Raw genomic sequence first — 18,017 nt, forward strand, 5'->3', positions numbered from 1 at the left:
GCCACCTTAGGTGTACGTGGCTGGCGCCTTAGCCGGCTGAGCTATAGGCGCCGAGCCAATTCTGCCTTTCTGATCTGATACCTATTCTTCTTTTTCCTGCCTAATTATCCTAATAAAGTGTCCATTACAGTGTTAGATGGAAATGCATACATTGTACATACTTGTCTTGTTTCTATTTCTGGAGAGAAAATGTGCAATCTATCTATCACCAACACCAGGATGTGAATTGTGTGTATTTGTTAGATAGTTTATTTTATTTTATTTTTTCATGTCAGGCTGAAGACATGTCCTTTTGTTTCTATTTGGTTGAATATTTTATTTATAAAAGCTATTGAATATTGCCAAATACTTTTTCTATGACCATTAAGATGATCATATGTTTCATTTTTCTTTAATTTTTTGACATAGTTTTTACATTGAATGATTATTAGATGTTTACAACATTGCATCAATAGGATGAATCCCACTTTGTTGTTGTGTATAACCTGTTTTTTTGTTGTTTTTGCTAGATTTGGTTAGATTTGATGTGCTAGCACTTTACTGAGGGTTTTACATCTGCATTCGTAAGAGAAAGGGTTCTGACATGTCTGTGTGTGTGTTTGTGTGTGTGTTACTTATAACATTGTGGTTGGGTTTTGCTATCGCAATAATAGTGGCTTCATGGAATAAGTTATGATGTGTTTCTTCGATTTCTGTTTAATTGACTTTGTAAAGATTTTGCATTAATCTGTGAATGTTTCATAGAATTCAACAGCGAAGACAACTAGTTCTGGAATTTTTTAGTGGAAAGTTTTTGAAATTACTAATTTCACCTCTTTTTATGTGTTATGAGTCTAATAAAGTTTCCCTCATTGAGTCAATGACAGTAACATTTACCTTTCTAGGAATATGTCAATTTCATTAACGTTGTTTAATTTGTTCACATACAGTTACTCATAGCATTCTTTATACTCCTTATTTTTTAGTTGTTGTGAAGTTGGTAATGATGCCCTCGCTTTATTTACTGATTTTTAGTAATTTGACTCTTCTCTCTTTTTTTCCATAGTCAGTATAGCTAAAGATTTGTCAATTTTGTTGATTCTTTCGAAGAATCAACTTAGTGTTTTCCATTTTGCTATTGTTTTTAATCTATACCATTAATTTCCATTCTAATTCCTGCAGATTGATTTGAGTTTAGTTTATAGTTTTTTCTTTCTTGTTTCTTAGGTAAGGAGGCTGAGTTATTGATTTGAAATTTCTTTTTTAAGGTAGGCATTTCTAGCTATAAAATTCTTGCTATAAGCTCCTCATTAGATAAGTTTTGATATGTTCTAGTCTCATTGAAATTACTCTCAAAATATATTCTAATTTTTCTATAATGTCTCCTTTGAGTAATTTGACATTTAGGTCTGCATTGTGTAATTTTTTTTTTTCCAAAGTAAAAAAAGTTCAATTTTCTTCTGTATTTCCCAAGCATTTCCAAATTTTCTTCTGTAGTTGATTTCTAATTAAGTTACATTGTAGTTGGGGAATATATGTTATAAAGTTTTGATCTTGATTATTTCTTTTGTCAGACTAAGTCTAATCTTGAGGTTTTCTAATAACTTTTTCATTCCTGTTATTGTAGTTTTTACTATTCATTACTCTAAAATTGTGGTTTTACAAAAAGAAATCATTTAAGTATATTCTCTATTTGATGGGATATTCTCATCATACTTTCTTTTAATTTCTTATGCATTTTTTTTATAGAAGAAAAAGACCTTATTCCAGAAAATAGTTTACAAAGCAGGGAGATGCAGCCTTCAGTGTCACAGGAAGGTGTTGTTCTAGAGAACAGCGGAGGGTTTGTCTTTTTTAAGTTATTTTATTTCAGATTATTACAGGGATACATATTATTGGGTTACATAGTTCTTTCGAGATATTTATAATAACTGCTTTGAAATCTTTGCCTGCTATGTCCACCATCTCTAGGTTCCTTTAAAGATGTTTTTTCTGACCTATTGTTTTCCAGCATATTGACTAAGGTGACCAGATTTTAACACTGGTAAAGCGGGACACCATTGACGGGAGTGGAGTGGGATGAGGGATAGGGGTTTCTTAATTAAAAATTTAGTCTATATGGAGCAACAAAAATTTTCATAGAATGCAAAAATAGTATTGTAATTTTTTAAAATTTCAACATAAGTACGATTTACAAATATAATACATTAAAAATTATATATAATTTTATTTTATTCTTTGTCATATTTCTCATTTGAGTGAAATTTTTTTAGATTGCTGTCATTGTTTAAAAGGCCATGAAATTTTTCACAAGAATTTGTTAAATTATATTTCACACATAAAATGGCTTTCAGTGTCTCAATACTTAATTGTGATTTTTCTGATGTCCACACTTTATTTACCATAGGAAAAACGCGTTCAGTCACAGCATTAGTTCCTGGTAAGGACAGTGCGTATCCCACAATTTTTAGTGCATTATTGTATGGATCATGGTTTGTTTCAGAATGATGAAATATTTCTTACCATTTGTTCTCTATTGTGATTTTTGCTGATGCCAAAGATTTAACCTGTTTCTTATCAATATATTTTTTTAATAATGATACCTCGTAAGTCATAAGTGTCCCTTTCAAGGCTGGGGCTAGACTTTTTACTGCCGCTATAAAATATAAATAATATGAGTACTGTCTGCTAAATTCATGAAATAAATAAATAAATAAATTACTTAAATTATCTGAATAGCTGATTTGTTGACATCGCTTGTTTAACTAGCACTAGCACGCAGGGGTAAGCAGGCCACTCCCTGTGTTAGGGAAGGGGTTGTAACTTTTAAGGGCAGGAAGGGGCTTTTGGGGGGAGGAGATTTCTGAGGCAATTATCTAACATGCAGTGCATTCTTTCCAAAAATCGGGACTTTTTAAAAACACTGTGGAACATGGGACAAATTGTTAAAAATCAGGACTGGCCTGCCAAAAGCGGGACATCTGGTCACCTTAATATTGACTCCATTTTCTTGTTTCTTTACATATTTTGTAATTGCTGAAAACTGACTTTATAAATACTATATTCTAACATGTATGGTGACTAAACTATAAATCCCGTACCCTGGCAGGGGAATTGTTTGCTTGGTGATTTATTTGTTTAGTGAGTTGAATGAACTCATTAGGCAAATTCTATTAACACAGGAGCGCGCGCGCACACACACACACACACACACACACTATTTCTAGCCTCTGAAAACCCTGCTCTGACTTTTTTTATTTTTTAGATGGCTGCATGTGCCATTGTCCATGTGTCAGCATAAAGTACCTACTGCTCAACAGATATTCTTAAGCCCCCATAGCCAGTTAGATATTTACCCTCTACCATATCCTTTACCACTGGATATGTGTGTGACTTCACTTGATCTTAGCCCAAAGTCCAGGGAGTCATAATAACTCAGTTACTTGAAGGCTGCTACTATGATCAGAGAGTTAAGCCAGGGCCTGGTATTGGAAAGCAGGGAGATGCAGCCTTCAGTGTAACAGGAAGGTGTTGTTCTAGAGAACAGCGGAGCGTTTGTCTTTTTTAAGTTATTTTATTTCAGATTATTACAGGGGTACATATTATTGGGTTACATAGTTCTTTCGAGATATTTATAATAACTGCTTTGGGAATGAATACATCCTCCTGAGATATAAGAGGTGGGTATAATTTTGAAGGCTGGTTTCCTCAGGGCCCATCTCTGGGTTAAAATAGCTTATTGTTTAGTTAGTATTTGGTATAAAGGTGTATTTAAGTTCCTTGTGAAAGTGAGACTCCTGCTACATTTACAGTCTGGGTGTAGCTTGGGGATTCCTTTATATCTGCCTCATGCCATGAAGTGATTGCCACTAAGTGCCTAACCTGTAGCATATATGGACTGCCTGCCTAACCCTTGAGTTTATTGTGTTCCCACAAGAGCTCTTTTTGATTGTTGTTTTGCTTGTATCATAGAGCTTCCAACTTCCTTGTAATTGCGCCATACTAGGTTTTTATTATTTTCCACATTAGACAAGAAGTCATTATATTCCAAATAAAGTATGCCTTCACACACAAAGCTGTGGAGCCCTTTCTCCTCACGGCCTTTGTCCCCCTTGGAAAGAAGCATTGCAGCAGTAAAAACTGTAAATCAGGACCCACTTTTTCTGTAGTGACACTTTATCTCTTTGAGGAGACATTGAGGGTGGTGGTAGAGGTGGCCTCCACCAGTCTTCTTAGTTTGCCCCTGCAAATGTAGAACCTCTCTACTCTATAGAGAGCTAGGGTAAGATGATCAGGTCCTGCTATTCTTGACTTTTTGGGTCTGAGTAAAGCTTTCACCCTATAAGTGGAGCCAGGGATAAAAGGAGTCCAGCTAGTCCTCTTCTCCACACCTGCTGGAAATAACATTCTGTAACTCAGGACTGGGAAGGAGAGTGAGAGACAAAGCTGGAATTCTCCCCTCTGGGGGTAAAGTTATTGCTCTAGAGAGGAGATGATGAGAAAGTAATCCTAGCCTTTGGGGGCCATATTCCTGTTTCATTGACACAGAAAAAATAGGTCATGAGGTCTTGTCTCAATTCCATAGACTCTGGCTGCTTTTAACAGGATTTAGTAGATTTCCTTAAACGAATGTTTCTCCATTTGCTTCATCCACTAATAAAATTTCTAGGAATTTAAATTATTGTTATTAATTTTTTTTTTTGCTATTTTGCTGTGGAAAGTATCATCTAAATGCCTTACCCTGACATTCTGAAGTATTGTGACTCACCATTTCATTTCACTCTCAGAATGTACCTATTCTCATTTTTTTCCTTTAGTTTTGATTAACTACATAAAATTTAGAATTCAAGAAGATCACTCAAGGGTATGATGGACTTTAAGATTTTCAAACAATCTTGATGGTATTGCAACAACTGGGATTTATTCCAAACACTCTGAGCTAATTTTCTGAGCATCAATCTCTGGTGAATAGCTTCCTGGAATTTTTTTTCAATCTATTCCTGCTGGAACATTTTTCTTAATTTTGTTGATACAGAATTTGAACATGATTTGATAGTCTAAACTATTTGCACCATAGGTAGAATTCTGACAGATATTGTAAGATAGAATCCAAAAGGGAGAATCTTTGGCTTTCAGTTCTTCTTATTCTCAATAGTGAAGATTTTCATCCATTACCAAAGCAATATCTAAAATAGGACTCAAGTTATTTTTCTCCCATTCGTCATATTGCTAAATTCACTCAGTGTCTGGAAGAAAGTAGATCGTGCCATTTTCTTTCAGGCATGCCCAAACTAGATGATGAAATCCCAGCCATTTATTAACAAGCATTTTGAAATCATCTCATCTATTTGATCACAATCTCTCAATTAAAAAAAATGATTTTAATTTCTTAAGGATCACTCGTCCATTCAAGCTTGGCTAGAGATCAATTTCTAGTGGATATTATCTTAAGTGTTTTTACTGTCCTGAAGTAGATAAGCTCATGATGCTATCAAAATTATATTCTTATCTTAACCATAGTAAGACAATGTAATATGATTCAATTTCATTTTTTATATTTTTTATATTTCCAAGGATTGAATAATTGCTTCTTTTGTTTTACTTGCTTTTTCATGTGCTAATTATTTATCAATCAACAAACACTCCAACAAAGCTAAATTTTGCTCTCATTTAAAAGCCCCATGCAGAAACAGACCAAGTGCCCATGGACCCATGAATGGCTAACAAATTGTGTTACATGCACACCATCAAATACTATGCAGCCATAAAAAAGATGGAGACTTTGTATCTTTTATGTTTACCTGGATGGAGCTGGAACATATTCTTCTTAGTAAAGTATCTCAAGAATGGAAGAAAAAGTATCCAATGTACTCAATACTACTATGAAATAAATATATAATCACCTACACATTAATATGAATGGTAAAACATAACTTTAGTCCAGAAAGTAGAAGGGAAGAGGAGAGGGAGAGGAGGAAGGGTATTTGGGGGACCTCACCTAATATGTAGGGTACAATGGTACATTTCAAAACTATTAAGAAAAGAGTATAATTGTGATGGATGTGTTACTTAGTTCAATGTACACATTTCACATTGTATATCAAATCAGTACACTGAATCCCATAAATGCATTAATGTACACAGTTATGATTTAATAAAAACAAAAAACTTAACAAGTAAAAAATAAAAAGCCATGTAGTTCATTAGTTTTATGCCATTAATTTTCCTTCCTTAATGTTATGTCTCTTGGAATTCTTCTGCTCCAGTCTGAACTGGTATTCCCTGGTCCTGCAGTACAGTTATCTTCCCAAAATTCTACTTCATCATTTTGCTGTAAATGCCCTTTGCCTGCCTCTTACATACCCTCATACATGTACATGTACCCCAAGTATTTGTATATTTTCATTAAAAAATTAATTTTTTTACTTTATACATAAACTGAAAAGCTAGTACAGAGAGTCTTTATATATCTAGGACCCACATTTCCCTGTGATGAACATCTTAGATCAGTACAGCACATTTCTTATAGAAAATTCACAATATTGATACATTATGATTTACTAAAATCCATACTCTTTAGGTTTTGTTAGTTTTAGCCTAAGATTACTTTCACATTCCACAGTCCCACGGTCCCATCCCTATTTAGCTGTTATGCCTATTTAGGCTCCTCTTGGCTGAGACATTTTCTCAGGTTTTTCTGGTTTTTCAGGACATTCACCATTTTAAAGAGTACTGGTTAAGTATTTTAGAGACCATCCCTCAAATAAAATTCATATGAAGTTTTTTCATGATTAGACTAGATATAGGGTTTTGTGAGGAAGACCAAAGAGAGAAATATCATTTTTAGAACATATTATCATCGCTTCTCAGCCCTTTGGTTAAGATCAAGTACAGAACATATTATCAAGGGTTTCAAAAATACAGTTAAAATCACATTGTAAAAGTAAATGTGTGACTTAATTTATCTTCATTTAAGAGAGAGATTCTGTCCTTTGACATCAAGTACTGGACAGGAGTTCCATGCTGAGTGTCTTTTTCTTTTTTCACATTTTTTTTATCTCTATGGCTGATACCAACAGCCACTATTTTAGTTAAAATTCAAATAGTTGGGTTGGATGCAATGGCTCACATCTGTAATCCTAGCACTCTGGGAAACCAAGGCAGGTGGATTGCTTGAGCTCAGGAGTTTGAGACCAATCTAAGCTAGACTAAGACCTTGTCTCTACTAAAAATAGAAAAAGAAAAAAAAGGATAATACTCTGTCTCAACAAAAAAATAGAAAAAACAAACAAATGAAATTAGTGAGTGGACGGAGTATGGCAGGTGCCTTTAGTCCTAGCTACTAAGGAGGCTGAGGCAAGAGGACTGTTCCAACCCAAGAGATTGAGGTTGCTATGAGGTATGACACCATAGCACTCTCCCCAGGGCAACAGAGTGACACTCTGTCTCAAAAAAAAAAAAAAAAAAATTCAAACAGTTGGTGCAGTTTGGCTTTCTAAAAATTCGTGAAGTAGAGAATCGAACCTAGACAAACCAGAGAGCAAGGGTCGAAGAACTCTGTACATTAAGATCATTGAGCTATCACCACCAACAGTTACCTCTGCTTCATTCATAACAGGTAATGGAGATTGGTTTACCATTTTTTTTATTAAGTCATATACACATAGATCATGAATACATTTATGCATATATGGGGTACAGTGTGTTGATTTTTTTTATACAATCTGACATGCTTACATCAAACCAATCAACATAGCTTTTGCCTCATTTACTTGATTATTATGTTAAGACATTCATGCTTCACAGTGGCTAGTCGAAGAGTACACATTAGGGTTTTGCTCCACTGCAGTAAAAAGCTTCCTTTTGGTCTGTGGGTTTAACTAGCCCCAAAAAAGTTCTGGGAGGGATGTTTGCTCTTTTTCCAGGCATTCCAAGAACTACCATCATTTCACAACAAAAATCAAAATTGTGCATAATAATGTCAGTTAAAACCTTTATATAATTTTATATATTTGCCATGAACCTTTAAGTGGTTATTGATTATAATGCATTTAGCTTAATGGAAAGCAGAAAATTTAATTTGTAAAGTTAATCACACAGTTATAATTTCATAGTAAAAACAGTATATAGTTTATTGTTGACATTTTAATAATTTATAATTTTATAAATTATTTTGCCTTTAGTTTCTTTTGAAAATAGGGAAAATAAGACCTCAATTTATATAATTGGAATAGGGATCACTTTGGGTTACTATTTCAAATTAAAATACCATTTATTCAAAGAGGAAGTAGGAAAATTGTATCCATCTTTAAAAAAATAAACTTTAAGAAGTTCCCTTGAAAACTTACACCATAGAATACTAACTTAAAATAGACCAGTGGCATAGTCGCCGTTGAAGAGTCATCCAATATGTAGGGAGTCTTAGACTACTGACAATTATAGAGAACACTTTTTAATAGACTATTATAGAGAATACTTTTTAATGTGACTATCAATAAGTTGTCCCTTAATAAAGAAAACCCTTTAATGTAATTTGTATTGAACATATAGGCCCCTTTCCAGGAGTTATTCTTAAAATCAAATACACCCCAAATTAAATAAATAACTATCAAAGCCACAGTCTTTGTATATCTCTCAGCTTTGAAGATACACTTACAGGAAAAGTATCATTATCAGTGGCTATTTCACAACAAAGTAACTCCTGCTTTTATATATGACCATTAAAAAAAAAAATTCTCTTCTGCTAAAGAGAATATTTGGCTCCAGAGATTCATCATCAGGGTTGAGAATTCTTTGTGAAGCCACTTCAGTTCTAAAAAAAATTACGAAGAATAGACAATATAAATTTTTAACCACTATCACTAAAATCTCCTATATGGTATAAAACACACCTCTGGTCATGTCCTCTGTAAAAAATATGTCAGTTTTTAGGTTTACATGTTTCCATAGGGTGCTGACACCTCAGAATCCATCTGTTCTTTCTTTTATAACAACAGGGGCCAAGTGTACCCAAGGTCTGGCTGGGTAGAGTTGTTCCTTGTAATTTAGCCTGTTTTGTGCTTAAGGGAGTTGTTTTTCTTTCTCTTAAGAACTGGAATCCTTCAGTCTCCTTGCATTATATTTATTGTGATAGAGCACTTCAAACACTCCCTGGCTGACAGCTGTGGCCAGAGGCTGGGAGCTGCTGGGAGCAGCATGATCGCTGAAAATAATATTGTCTCATCTGTTCAGTAAAGGATTACAGTGTCGTAGACACTTGGAATGAATTTTAAGATCATAAAACAATGACAGTAGTTAAGAAATATATTTATACACATATTCTAATTGAGTGATGAAATTAAAAAATGTTTATTTTGCCATGTATAGAGAATTCCATTGACTGAGAACATTGTTAACTGTGTCCCATAGTTCAAATGCTACTTAATGGACTGTTGCTTAAAAAAAAAAAAAAAATTCTATGCTATGACTTCATTTAAAATGACATTTCATATCTGTCTCATTCCAAAGTCAATCTTTTTATTGATCTGTTAATTAGTTAATTTATTTTAATAATACCAAGGTTGGAAGTAATCCTCAAATTCAAAGTTGTCAAGTGGGTCAGACAGGTTGCCAACTCATTTAACTGACATGAGTGCATGTACAGTTCAAGTTCATTATGAACTGGATACTACCATGCCTGCTTCTACTTATAACAGCTATATCAAGTCACCTTATGCTTAATGAATTTCCATATGGATTAGCTGGGTTGTTGGAGCACTTTATGAATTTTCAGCCACTATCCAATCTTATTAGCACCCTGGCCCGATTTATTATCACATATTTTTCCTGCCTCTGCTTAGAATTATATGTTCTTTTGACAATCTAGGGGGAGGTGGCAGAAGGGTGGAAGTGGAAAGTCTTGGATCTTGTGACTTCAATGAAACTATTTGACCTAACAACTTCAATCTCATTTTATAGAAGAGCTCAATGAATTCAAAGAAAATTTAGGCTTCCCAATATTGAAAAACCTACTTAGTTTTGGAAAAAGAGTTTAAACCTCAGGTCTCCAAGCTCATGTTCCTTGTTTTGCTAGAATTTAAAACTTTGGGAGATTTTTTAAAATTTATATATTTATTAACAGAGGGTAAATATTATAGTATCACAATTAAGAGTATGAGTTCTGGATTTAGACTACCCAGATTCAAGCCTGCTTGCTATGAACTAATTTTTGGATGATGGCCGAGTCATTCAACTACTCTGTCCCTCCATTTTTCTGTCAAACAGATACAATAATACCATCTTTCTCACAGATCTGTTGCACAGCCAGAAAATACAACATAATGTGTAACATTATAATTTTTCCATAAAAGTTAGCTACCATCATTCAGTTAATTTATTCAAACTTAACAATTATGTATTTGCTGTCTACCATATGCCAAATAATACTGTAGATCCCAGGGACAGAATAGCTGACGAAAAGGACACCATTACAGACTCTAGCCCCTCTTCTTGCACCACTCCACTCAGAAAAGAATAAACAAATAATCGCATGAATCCATGTCTACAGTAAATGGCTGTGATTAGTTTTAATTAAAATTAAAGGAAATGAGGAGAATGACAAGGGTCAAGCATGCAAAGTTCTATTATGCAGCCCCAGTGAATTCATGAATGTCATTAAAATTTTGGATTTTAATGTGTGCAATAAGAAGCTTTTATGTTTTTAACTACAAGTGTTTCTACCACAATGGGATTTGTGAGTTCTTAAAAAGTTTTGAATTCAGCAGCATTCCTATTGAAATAATAGGACTCATGGAAAAAATATGTGCAGATGTCCAAAATCTATCCAAAAGGGTCAAAACTATCAAGCATCCATTTTGAATGAAAATATTTGCAAAATAAACTACTAAGTAACAAATAACTATATAAATAAAAGATTCTATTCCAAGAAGAAAGAACATAATATAATAGCATGGCCACATGGACCAGCCTAGTTAAAGGAAGAGAGAAGTGTCCACAAGTGTGGAGGAAATCCAGCACATTTTGATAGAATTTGTGTGAAATGAGAACCTAAGCCAGAACCGAAAGCAAGCCTGCATTGCATTCCTGGGTGGCTCCTGGTAACTTCCACCTTATTGTCATATTTTGTGTTTAGTTGTTATTATTTGGTGCAATTATTTATGTATTGAGTAACTGGCTTATGATCCAGTGGTCCCCTCTGCATCTGCAGTTTTGCTGTTTAAGACTTCAGTAACTCACAGTCAAGTATAGCCCAAAAATGGTAAATGAAAAATTCCAAAAATAAACTACTGATAAGTTGTGAATCATGTGCTGTGCTGAGTAGCATGATAAAATCCCCCTCTGTCCCCCAACAATGTGAAGTACCCTTTTGTCCAGCCGGTAGGCACTACTAGAATTTAAAACTTTTGGGATTTTTTTAAATTTATGTATTTATTAACAGAGGGTAAATATTGTAGTATCACAATGGTTACTGGGCAGGTATCCTGGTGATCAACTGGTGGGGTATCACAGTGCTTGTGTTCAAGTAACCCATATTTTACTTAATGGCTTCAAAGCCCAAGAGCAGTGATGCTGGCCATTTTGAATATGCCAAACAGAAACCATAAGTGCTTCCTTTAAGTGAAAAGGTAAAAGTTCTCCTCTTAATCAAGAATGAAAGGGGAAAAAAAATCAGATTCTGAAATTGCTATGGTAAAACTGAATCTTCTGTCAAATTGTGAAGAATGAGATGAAATTGCTGCTACTTTTTATGTCTCACCCTGCAAATTTACAGCCATAGGATGTGCTAGTGCTCAGTTAAGATAGAGAAGTCATTTGTGTGTGTGTATGTCAGGGTGGGGGTGGGGGGAAACACCAGCAGAAATGCTTTCTGATTGCTGGTGCTCAGATTCAGTTCTATCTGTAGTTTCAGGCATCCTCTGGGAGGGTTGGAGCGTGTCCTCCGTGGGTCAGGAGGACTGCTGTACTCTCTGTCTTTCATTCACAGCCTCCTCTACTTCCCAGTCCTTTTTGAGCTAATCTCCCCACATTCTAACATCACAGACAGAAGGGAAATGACATAGCTAGATGAGAATTTCAAGATGATTGAGCTGGAAGGGATAAAGCTCAGATTTTAGACAGTTTTGACTTCTAAGGGGAAAGGGAGACTTGAACTTGTGTGATAGCAATGATGATTATAGTTAGATATCTAACAAAAAAATCTCTAATGTAAAATAAAAGATACTTGTTTCCAGAATATCTAAGATATTTGATGTAAAATAAAAGATACTTGTTTCCAGAATATCTAAGATATCTTAGATGGCAATGTGCTCTAAAATCTGAGTTTTGATCCCGCACATCTCCAAATAAGTAGAAATGAAAAAAAATTTCATAGAATAGGAAGGCAGAAATACAAATAAGTAATATATTCTAGAATAGCTTTTAGGAGTCACAGTACCTGCCACTCAATCTTAACCTCGTGTTTGTCTACCCATCTGAACTGTATTTGCCTTGACTAAGACTGATATGAGTATGAGAAGTATCATGGAAAGAAATGGAAAGTTGAAGAAATTTAGACACTTTGGAACGTAATGTTTTTTATTTTTTATAGAGACATAGTCTCACTCTGTCCCCCTGGGTAGAGTGCCGTGGCCTCGCACTGTTCACAGCAATCTCCAGCTCTTTGCCTTAGGCGATTCTCTTTCCTCAGCCTCCCACATAGCTGGAACCACAGGTGCCCATCACAATGCCAGGCTATTTTTTGGTTATTGTTGCAGTTTGGGGCCGGGTTTGAACCCGCCACCCTCGGTATATGGGGTTGGCACCCTACTCGCTGAGCTATAGGCACCTTCCAGTTCCTTTTCTTCTTTTTTTTTAAGAATATGAACATTATTTTATTTTTAATATCTTTTTGATTATATAAAATATAGGGCCAAGAGTTAAATATCCATGTTTACCTGAAAATCTAGTTGTGTAGTTAGATAATTATTATATATTTCTTTCTGAAACTAAGTATTTGAGCTTGTGATTTTATTCCTTGTGAACTTGAGCAGTTGTGGAATTGAGAAATAAATGGGATGGGACTAGGAAAAATTCCTTTTTTATAAACAAGGCAAGAAAGACTTGAAATTACACATGGGACTTTTAATTTGGAAGTGACCACTAGCATAGGGTGACCAGATTTTAACATTGGTAAGGCGGGACAGGGGACGGGGCAGGGCAGGGCCTGACAACAATGCAAACTTTGATGAACAGTTCTCAATAATCCCTTCTCAGCAATTATTTGTTATTATTACAGTTTAACATTATAAAATTAACAAAAATAATTTAAAACTCATATTCTGGTGAAATAGCCACATGGTAGCCAAATTCCCTTCTTGTTCTCCCGCCTATTCGTGCATTCTTTCCAAAAATCCGGACTTTTTTAAGATGCCGCAGGAAGCTGGATAAATTGTTGAAAAGCGGGATGTCTGGTCACCCTACACTAGCACCCTCCCAAAAGTTATGGGATCAGGTGAGAACCTGACAAATCCTAATTGGCTGGAGGCAGCTGCAGTCTGGTAGGTGATTGGCTATACAGGTGGTGTGAGCTGGTTGCATCATCAAGCCCCCAGCCTCTGGTAGTAGCCCTTGGGGGACCAGCACGCCAGTCTGTGCAGCTTCCTGAGGAGATCCAAGGCCACCTCCATTTTCTCAGCTATCCTGAAGATGAGTAAGAGGGGCCTTGAAAGCTGTGGGAGCCTCTCTGCCAAGGGTGGGGCCGGTGGCGGCAGTGACCCCCCATGTGAGGGAAGTGCAGGTCCAGCGAGGAAGACCCGCAGACCCCAGCTGGAAATGCAGAAAGTTATACCTTGCTGTGTAAACCAGCTGCTCAGCGCCACTCTGGTTGATAACGTGTTCAAGGTTAGAGAAGTTGTGGTTTCCCAGGTCGTCATTGTGGGAATCATCCGACAAGCAGACAGGGCTCCGAATGGCATTCTTTACAAAATTGATGATATGACCTCGAAGCCCATCGAGGCCCAGCATTGGCTTGGCAGAGACGAAGCCGAGCAGACGACTCCGCTACCCATCGGAGTGTAAGCGAAAGTGTTCGGCGTCCTGCAAGGGTCCGCCCAGGCCAGGAGGCTCGAGATACTAAGGATCCTCCTGGTGAAGAACATGAGTGCCCTGACGATTAATATTCTAGACACCGCGAATGCACACATGATTCTTTGGAAAGCCGCTCAAAATACCTCTTGGGAAAGTCGGGAAGAGGCCCGGAAATACAGCGAACGTCGCTCCCAGTTCTTCAAGTTCATCCGGGAGAACACAAGAGAAAAGCCTCTGCCAGCTCCAGAGCCAGCGTGGCGGCCTGAGCATTAAAGCCACCAAGGAAGCGACTGAGACCATGGAGAGCCACATCTGCTGATTGGGGAAGTGAAGGTATCATTTTCTGAAGACCCTCCCCTCCAGCTGTGAGTTATTTTGACCTGTTGACTTTTAGGAAGGAGAATTTTTCAACAAAAAAATCTAGCCTGGCCTCCTTAGGTAATTTGCTGCTTTTCCACCTGCTTTAAACTTTGTTTTTCTAACTACATTGAAAGCTCCGACAGAGAAGACAATGGACAAATTGGACTCTTTGTAGAATTGACCAGCAAGATAATGGAAACACTCAAGGATGGATGATTTTGCTGGGATGGGAAGGAGGCTACAGAAAAAGTTGAAATTTATTATTTGACTTCTTTTTAAAGATGAACCATGAGGGTTTTTTTGTTTGTTTGTTTTCTGAAATAACTATATACTAGGAATAACGTTGTAGTCGGAGGGCCAGTTAAGAGACAAAACCAAAAATAAATGTTACTTGTTTTTGCAAAGACTTATTTTTCGTGTTTGGATTTAGCTTATTATACTCATATGGTTATCTCTTGCTAAATGTAATAACTGATTAATTCAAATGTGTTATAAATACTCTACACACTGAGCGATAGGCACCGCCCTTTAGAAGGTAATGTTAACAGCTTAAACTTGGAAACAGATGATGGAAATAGGACTGTTATGCTCACACAGGCTTATTAAAAACAGATGCATATATTCTCTGAAGTCCTGATATATTTTTATCACAAACATGTTAGAATTCACACTAGTGGGTGACACCTGTGGCTCACTGAGTAGGGCACTGACCCCATATACTGAGGGTGGCAGGTCCAAACCTGGCCCTGGCCAGCTAAAACAGCAGTGGCAACTGCAACAAAGAATAGGCGGGCATTGTGTAGTCCCAGCTACTTGGGAGGCTGAGGCAAGAGAATCGCTTAAGCCCAAGAGTTGGAGGTTGCTGTGACCTGTGACGCCATAACAGGTGGGTTCAAACCCAGCTCTGGCCAAAAACTGAAAAATAAAAAGAAGAAGACAAGTCAAACTCGAGGAGCAGAGCCTTGGAGCTGTCCAGGGACTCAAGATTCACTCTGTGTTTGAAAAAGAAAAAAAAAAAAAAGAAAAGAAAAGAATTCACACTACATATTTGACTTTAAATGTTAAAAATAAATTTCTTAAGTAGAAGTCACAGTCCTATAATTCAAAGCATATCTTCTAACTCACTGTTATCTAAAATAAAAGCATAGGTGGGATCACATCTATGTGCATAATGCAAGAGTACATGTTGGAACTATTAGTATAGAGTGTAAATGTCTTAACACAATAAGTAAAGGAGATGCGATATGGATTAACCAGTATGATGTAAGCATTCATAATTCTATATGAAATCAGCACATTATACACATTATACCCCATAAATGCATTAATGTATTCATGATCTATGTGTTTATATTTAATTAAAAAAAAAAAGAAAAGCATAACCTGTAAAAGTGAGTTTCATATGGAATTTCAATTTTTTATTAAGCAAATTCAAAGGTAAAAATAAGCAAGTGATATTAATCTTAATATCATATATTTGACCTAATGTATCTAAAATATTATGCCAACAAGTAAGAAATATAAAAATTAAGATATTTTATATTCTTTTTTTGTCTGTACTAAGTCTTTGATATTCAGCATATAATTTAAAAGTAGAGCATATCACAATTACAAATTGCTCTATTTGAAGTAGTTTCTTATCACAAGTGGTTTCCACATAGGAACGTGTAGGTTGAAGTTAACTTTACACGACCATTATTTCACCAGAATGGAAAGATGAAATAAAGTATATATTATTTATTTTTTGATTAGTGTTTAATCTAAAACTGTCACTCCTTCAAACAGTAGAAAAAAAATATACCTTATTTTATTTATATTTTTGGAAGTACTCTTACAGAATACTTTCAGAGTATATATTTTGGATGAACCTTATCTCAAGTATGCTAAATTGCTCCAAGTTAAATGTTTAAATTAGAATAGTTGTGAAGAATGTGTTATAGTTTTTATTATGTTAAACATAACTGAATAAGCATTGAACTGGATAGGAGCTGACTGGTTGACAAAAGTGTCACGTTTTATAGACATATGGTTAAACACATATTATGTTGGTTTTTTCTATTGTTATGGAGGCATTATATGTATTTTTTTAGGCTCCCAACATCTTCGGCCCTGAGAAATCTCGTGGGCTTTGAACACTGTGCCCCTAATGCCAAATGTGTGAACACCCATTTCCCCTAAACCTGCTTGCAAATTGTAATTACTATTCCTTTCGTTCTTGGCATAATTGTCAATCACAGTAGGGTTATTCTAACTTATATTTTACCATCAGGATATTCCTGTTTGCTTTTTTTTTTACATGGACATAATATGTCCTTATTTATTTACTTGACTGTTTTCTGTTTCTGTGTTTAGGGAAACAAATAGCGTGTCTGCTTTGTCACCTACACTTACTGTATAATTAAGGACCTAGTACATAATAGACAATGACATTAGATAAATGAATTTTAAAAATGTTTATTAGAAGGAAAGGTTGAAGATTATTTCCCTCAGATGCAGAGTAAAGTTGTCCATATGATAGGGATCTGAGATTTCTCTGAGCTACACACCATCGTCAAAGCCATCCACACGTGTCCAGTGTTTCTAGTTGAGCAAGGCTAGAAAAGTTTTGAGCATAAAAGCTTTATAATATCTGACATTTTGCCAACCCTTTATATTTTAGTAAGATCATGTCCTTTTACATTTAGCAATTTTGTTCTTTCTTAGATGGTCTGAAACTTTCTATTCTCAACTTAAGGGACTTGTATGCTTTTTAAATTTTTTTCATTTTTCTTTATTCTCTAAATTTACAGTTCTTAATCCTAGTCTATTTTTATCCTCCCATGGGACATGTGGCAATGTCTGGAGGTATTTTTTGTTTTCATACTGGGTATAGAAGAGGATCTATTAGGTAGAAAAAAGGGTGCTCCGAAAATTTTTTAAATGCACAAAATAGTTCCCCAGAAATCCTAGATGTCTATTGTGCTGATGTAAAATTCTATTCTAATTTAATAGTTTACTTTAAAATGATGATTTGTTCTCTCCTTAAACCATTCTTAAATTTAATAAAATTTGTTTTTGTGTATGATACACCTTTTTCTTCATTATAGCTAACATTTTTTCAAGTTTTTTTTTTTGGGGGGGGCAGTTTTTGGCTGGGGCTGAGTTTGAACTCACCACCTCTGGCATATGGGCCAGTGCCCTACTTTTTTGAGCCACTGGTGCTGCCCCATTTTTTCAAGTTTTTATAAAGACTTAGTCAAAAAGATGAATAGCAGTTACCAATTAGCAATGTGATTCTTTTAAAATATTTCCTTTCTTTCTTTTTTTATTTCATTCCCTTTTTCTTGACAGAGTCTCACTCTGTCCCTTGGGTAGAGTGTCAAGGCATTATTGCTCATAGCAACTTCAGTTTCTTGGGTTCAGGCGATCTCTTGCCCCAGTTACCCCAGGAACTGAGACTACAAGCACCCACTATGATGGCCAGTTACTTTGTCTATTTTTAGTAGAGACAGGGCCTCTTGTGCAGTCTGGTCTCAAACAACTAAACTTAAATAATCTACCTGCCCTGGTCTCCCAAAGTGCTAGGATTATAGGAGTGAGCCAATGTAGCTGGCCTCTTTGTTTCTTTAACTGTT

At 35.6% G+C, this 18,017-nt stretch overlaps 1 protein-coding gene across 1 annotated transcript in view; it reads left to right on the forward strand.

The window, feature by feature from the left end:
• CDH12 (cadherin 12) overlaps positions 1–18,017 on the forward strand; it is a 433,615-nt gene that overhangs the window by 120,009 nt on the left and 295,589 nt on the right. The gene's annotated exons all lie outside the window — the stretch shown is intronic.

This window comes from Otolemur garnettii, unplaced genomic scaffold (assembly GCF_000181295.1).
Source record: "Otolemur garnettii isolate 467f Iridium unplaced genomic scaffold, OtoGar3 scaffold00033, whole genome shotgun sequence".
NCBI classification, from domain to species: Eukaryota; Metazoa; Chordata; class Mammalia; order Primates; family Galagidae; genus Otolemur; species Otolemur garnettii.